The 6,059-nt window shown below is 37.1% G+C and overlaps 1 pseudogene; it reads right to left on the bottom strand.

Annotated features, from left to right (window-relative positions):
• Positions 1-3,204: 3,204 nt before the first annotated feature.
• On the bottom strand, positions 3,205-3,303 carry LOC132267824 (small nucleolar RNA R71; annotated as a pseudogene).
• Positions 3,304-6,059: the final 2,756 nt, after the last annotated feature.

Below are 6,059 nucleotides of genomic sequence, written 5' to 3'. Positions count from 1 at the left end.
TGCAATCTTCTCAGTTGAATCTTAAAAATTATCAAGCTAACAATTGCATAGTTTCATCAATGAAAGCTCCAAAAGATGTGCTTCAGATAGAGGTGGTTGATGATGAGCGCTGAAAAGTGCGTATTTAAACCCCTTAAGCTTAAGTATTCTAGGACCTTTATCTATCTTATTTTCCCGCTTTAGATTGATTTCGTATTGTTTCCATTTTCAGGTACTTATCCCCAAAATAAGCTAACTCAGCTAAATAAGAGCATAATTGAAGCAATCTTGAGATGAATCAAATAAAAGAGCAAAGTGGGAACAAAAGGAAGTAAGTGGTGGAAATTCAGCAAGTTCGATCGATCTTAGAATATATTCGATCGATCAAAAGTTCATCGATCTCAGCATTCCAAGATGGATCCAAGCTCTTTTATCCTTATCCAAAGATCCCACAAAGTTCGATCGATCCAACTTTCTTCCGATCGATCGAAAAGATTCCATCTTATCCACTTGTACCACCCTATCTACCACATTTGTCTTTTTCTCAAAAATATCTTCAAAATATCTCAAATTTGTTTTTATCCAAAAAGGCGCCGCCATAGAGGATCGATCCAGCTTCAATTCGATAGATCTTAGCCATGTTCGATCGATCTCACCACAAGTTCGATTGATCGATCGAACTTCTCAAATCCCGAGAAAATCTAAATTCCAGCTCATTAAAAGTTGTCTCATATCCAATCATTGGAAGGAATATTGGTGTACGAGCCCAGCTCATTTGGGGTGATATTTGACCTACCTATATAAGGAATATGAGTCACTTTTTGAGGGAGACTTTTGATATACTTGAGAGGCACAATATTGATATTCTTAGTGAGGAAGAAAAGAAAAGAGGAGGCTAAAGACACAAGCTTGGAGTTCTTCCATCAACCAAGAAGAGGAGTAATCTCTACCATGGAGTCAGCCCTTGAAGGTTGGAGGACATCATCCATGAGTGGCTAGACATCTTCTTGAGGCTAGAGTTAGTCCTAAGCATGCTTTATACATCTTGATTTATGTATTTTTGAGGGGATTTGTATTGTGATACATGTTTTGACACTTTTATATATATAGATCTTGTTTATTCAATGATTTATATGGTTTAATGCTTCCAATTGATCATTTCATTCTATCAATATGTCTATGTATGCTAGAATAGATGTTTATATGTTTGTCTCTATTTCTTGTGTTATTGATGCATGTCTATGTGTATTAATGTTATAGATCTAGAGATTGTCAAGACATAGTGTTTAATGGAATGTTCGTGTGGTTTATTTGATGGTTCATACTCATTTCTTGATGGATTGTACATCTCCTTTAGTTTAATTTCATGTCATTAGCTTAATTGTAGTGTAGTTGTAGTTTAGATGTTAAATGGGAGGACAATCCATGCTTTTTGTTTGATGTTTCATACTTATGAAAGCAAGTAACATATATCTCTAACCTTGTGATGTGTTTGGATTGTGAGCTTAAAGAAAGGATTAATGGCTTAGTTTGATATATTGTGTTATCCACCATGTTGCTTAGACAATATATGCCTAATTTGTCATCCATGCTTGTTGAAACAACCAAACACACACACTTTGTTACAATACATGTTTTTCCTCTCATTAATCATTTATTAAGGGTGTAAAAAAGCTATGCTTAGTGGTGATCTCTAAACCCCAAGATCTCTCTCTTATTTTCTCTCCATTACATTTAATTGCCTACTTTAGTTTAAATTACATTTTAGTGTAATTCAACCACCAACCAATCTTTTGATCACCCGACCTACTAACCCTAATCTTGATTCCACAACTTAATACGACCCACCAATCCATTGGGATGATCCCTACTTGCCCTAGCTATATTTTTAGTGAAAGGTAGTAGTGGCAATTTCTAAATGTAAAACTTGGCCACATTCATCATAGCTTTACACCACTATCTTTTAGTGTACAAACTTTGGGTTCGGAGTGCGACAACCACCAAGTTTTTGGCACCATTGCCGGGGATTGATTGAAGGCAACGTCGTATTTGTGGAATCAATTAGGAATTAGTACTCTTTTGATCGTGTCTTTACTTTGTTTTCATTTTGGTTACTTATTGTGTTGGTTCTTGTTTGACTAGGAGTATTGGGCTAGAAGGTGAACAAATGAGCATTCCAAGCAAAGGAGCTAAGCAAAAGCAAAGGAAAAAGTCAAAATTCTAAAAATTTGCAAGGCTAAAAATTGAAATTAAATTGAAGTGCTAAAGGACCCTTTGTAAGCTCTTTCTTAACTTAATCTTTAGTTAAATCGTTGGCCCGCGCGGAGGCTTGTATTTCAATTCTTAGATAAATCGTGAGCCCACGTGGAGACAATTTACTTTTCTTGCATATTGTTGATAGCATGGGAGTATGGGATCATTGTATGTGGATGAAGTTTGTTGATTGTTGATTTGTTGTGAAGGTGAAGCGTTTTTCATTATTACTTGTTGAGTTGCATTGTGCATGCATAGTCGTAGATCATTGAGACCCACTTTTGTCCCTCTTAATTTTCATCTTGAATCTATTGTTCGAAACCCTAGGGGAAGAGGAAGTTCTAGTCAATCCATTTCATCAATGGAAGGATATAATGAGGACCATGTAGAGGACCTTGGTCACATAGACCAACAAGGCATCCTCCACCCCAATGTGCATCATGATAACATGCAAGTACCATTAGGCATGCCGATGCCATTTGTTCACCCACCACAACAACAAGACCAAGTTCCATTGGGAATGCCAAGGCCAATCTATACTCCACCACCTCCCATAATTCAAGGCAATCAAGGTGCCTGTGTTGCACCTCCAATTGCTAATCCTCCCCTAGCTTTAAGAGATCACTATGTGCCTAATGAATACAATGCACCCACATGCATTTAATTGCCACCATTTAGAGCACACCACTATGAGATCAAACCACAAACCATTCAAATGCTTCCTAACTATCATGGACTTCCAAGTGAAGAACCTTACAAGCATTTGAATGAGTTTCTTGAAGTATGTTCCACCGTGAGATACACGGACATGCCAAAAGAGGTCGTAAGGCTTAAACTTTTTCCATTCACCCTTAAAGACAAGACAAAATATTGGTTTAACAATCTTAGGCCTTTTTCAATAACTTCTTGGACAGAAATGCAACAAGAGTTCTTGAAGAAGTACTATCCGGTTTCTAAGACCAATGCTATGAGAAACTCAATTCGAGAGTTTTCACACGGGGATGGAGAAACGTTCCATAAGGCATGGGAAAGATTCAATGAATTGCTTAGGAAGTGTCCACATCATGACATGCCCAAATGGCAATTAGTTCAATATTTCTTTGAAAGCTTATCGGACAATTACAAGGGCATGGTTGATGCTTTCATGGGCGGCTCTTACATTGATAGGCATGAGGATGACGTGTGGCGTCTTTATGAGAGCATAAGTGAGAATTCTTTGCATTGAACTTTATCTTCCAAGAATGGTAGGAATTCAAGTGGAAGGAAGAGTGTTGGCTTACATCAAGTTGACCATTCCAATGAAATAGCCACCGAGATGAAATCTTTATCTCAAAGGTTTGATCAATTCTTGATCAACCAAAACTTGGCAAATCAAGTATCTTCCATCTCTAACCATTCCCATCATGCATCCAATGAGACATGTTTGACTTGTTCAAGTGTTTTACATTCTACTTCCAATTGTCCCCATGGACATGTGCAAAGTGAGCATCATGAACAAGTCAATGCAGCTTTTGTTAATCAAGGGAACAATCCTTATGGCAATCATTGTAATACTAGTTGGAGGAATCACTCGAATTTCTCTTGGAAAAACTAAAGGGAAGGGTCAAACCTTCCCCAAGGTGGTTTCCAAGGGAAGTATGTTCCACCTCTGATGCACTTTAGAGGCGAACACTCAATTGCTTCATTCTCATTCTCAATCCATTGCTAAGCTAGAAACCCAAGTAGGGCAAATAACTAGTACTTTAAATGCTAGAGAGAAAGGAAAAATGCCTTTGAATGCCCCACAAAAGCAACAATGTGTTGTGCAGACTCATTCCTCATCGGAAGGTCACACAATAGAGCATGTCAACGCGGTGACTACCTTGAGAAGTGGGAAGATTGTGGACAACCAAGTGGGTATATCCAATGAAGAGAGTGAACCGGTGCAACCACAAGTTAACACCCGTCCCGTTTCTCATCCTATTCCTCTTTCATTGCATATGCATGATTTTTCAAATGAGAATATCTTAAAAAGTGATTTGAAAAGTAATTTTGAAAAGAAAAATGTGCAACATGATTTCAAAACTTCTTGTGTTGAAGAGACTTCAAAGAAAATGTCTGAAAAGGTTTTTGAGCCAAGAGCTCCATTTCCGGATGCCTTAAAAGGATCCATTTCAATTGACAAGCAAAAGGCCAAAACAAATGAAATTATGGATATGTTTAGGCAAGTGAAAGTCAATCTTCCACTTTTGGATGCAATTAAGCAAATTCCGGTTTATGCCAAGTTCTTAAAAGACTTGTGCACCCAAAAGAGGAAGAACAAAAGCTAAGCACCTAGGAAAGTGGTCTTAACCGAGCAAGTAAGCTCAATTTTGCAGCATAACACTCTTCCAAAGTTTAAGGACCCCGGTTCACCTACCACTTCATGCATCATTAGAGATCATATCATTAATCGGGCTCTTCTTGACTTAAGAGCAAGTGTTAATCTTCTTCTATACTTGGTATATGTCAAATTAGGCTTAGGAGACCTGAAACCGACGTCAGTGGTTTTGCAATTTGCTGATCGATCCATCAAAAAGCCTAGGGGTATCATTGAGGATGTATTGATTAAAGTTGATAAATTCTTCTTTCCCGTTGATTTCGTTGTCATTGACATAGAACCGGTTCCAAATCCTAAGAGCCAAATTCCCGTTATCCTTGGCCGTCCTTTCTTGGCAACCGCAAATGCCAACATTAATTGTAGGACGGGGATAATGAAGATTTCATTTGGCCACATGAAGATAAAGTTGAATATTTTTAATCCAACCCCTAATTCATTTGACAAGCATGAAGAAGTGAATGTTGTAGAGAAATGTCATAACCATGAATGTAAAGGAATAGAGTATTTGCTTGAAACTAAAATTCCAAAAAGTCCATCTTCAACCTTGAAACCAAAGAAAGTTGTTTCAAAGTCTTGTTTTGAAAGGGCATGGAAGCCCAAAAATTGCTTTGACCAAGGACCAAAAACTTCTTTTGAGCTTAATCCAACAAGTTCCTTAAAGAACCATTTGTTGGGTGGAGTTCAAAGCACTTATCACCCCATCAAGGGGGGGATGCACTACAAGATATTTGATCTGGGCTAAAAGAGCCCAACGTCTTGCTAGAGACGTTAAAGACTAGCAAGGCATTTCGTAGGGTGTCAAAACCCTATTCTTCCCTCATTTCTATCTTTAATTTCATTTCTTGTGAAGTTTAGATATTGGCTTTGGGTTCATACGTATTGCTAGGAATTGTGATTAGGATTGCATGCACTCTTATGTTGAAATTGAGCATTTTGCATAAGTTCGATCGATCTCAAAATGAGTTCGATCGATCGAACTTCCCACCTGCATAAAACCTGCATCCAAATCACTCTATATCCAATCGTTCGAACAAAACCTGCGTATTTCAGCTCTCTGTCCCATCGTTCGAACTTGTTCCTAGATTGATCTTTAGTTCTTTGATCGATCCAACTTTATCGTGGATCGATCTACAGTTCCAACACTTAGAAAAATTTTGAACCTGCATCCACCTACATCCAAAAGCCTCTTTGTCTCATCGATCGAACATTTCTTCAAATCTATGCATTCTCGATCGATCGAAAGTATTCTGAGATCGATCTTGGAGAAATCGATCTTTGTTCTTGAATTTTCAATTTTGACTTTGTTTTAAATTCTTAATTTCAAAAATTCCAAAAAAATATTTTATTATTTTTATTGTCATTTTTATTTTCATTTTCTAATATATATATATATCAATATTTTTCAAGAAATCCTAAAAATACTTTTACTTTTATTTATTTATTTTTATTTTTCAAAAATCCCAAAAAT

This window comes from Cornus florida, unplaced genomic scaffold (assembly GCF_030987335.1).
Source record: "Cornus florida cultivar Cherokee Brave unplaced genomic scaffold, ASM3098733v1 CherokeeBrave_3.0.0_Hap2_Chr07, whole genome shotgun sequence".
NCBI classification, from domain to species: domain Eukaryota; kingdom Viridiplantae; phylum Streptophyta; class Magnoliopsida; order Cornales; family Cornaceae; genus Cornus; species Cornus florida.
Note: the sequence above shows the minus strand (reverse complement) of the source record. Positions and strands in the feature narration are given on the sequence as shown.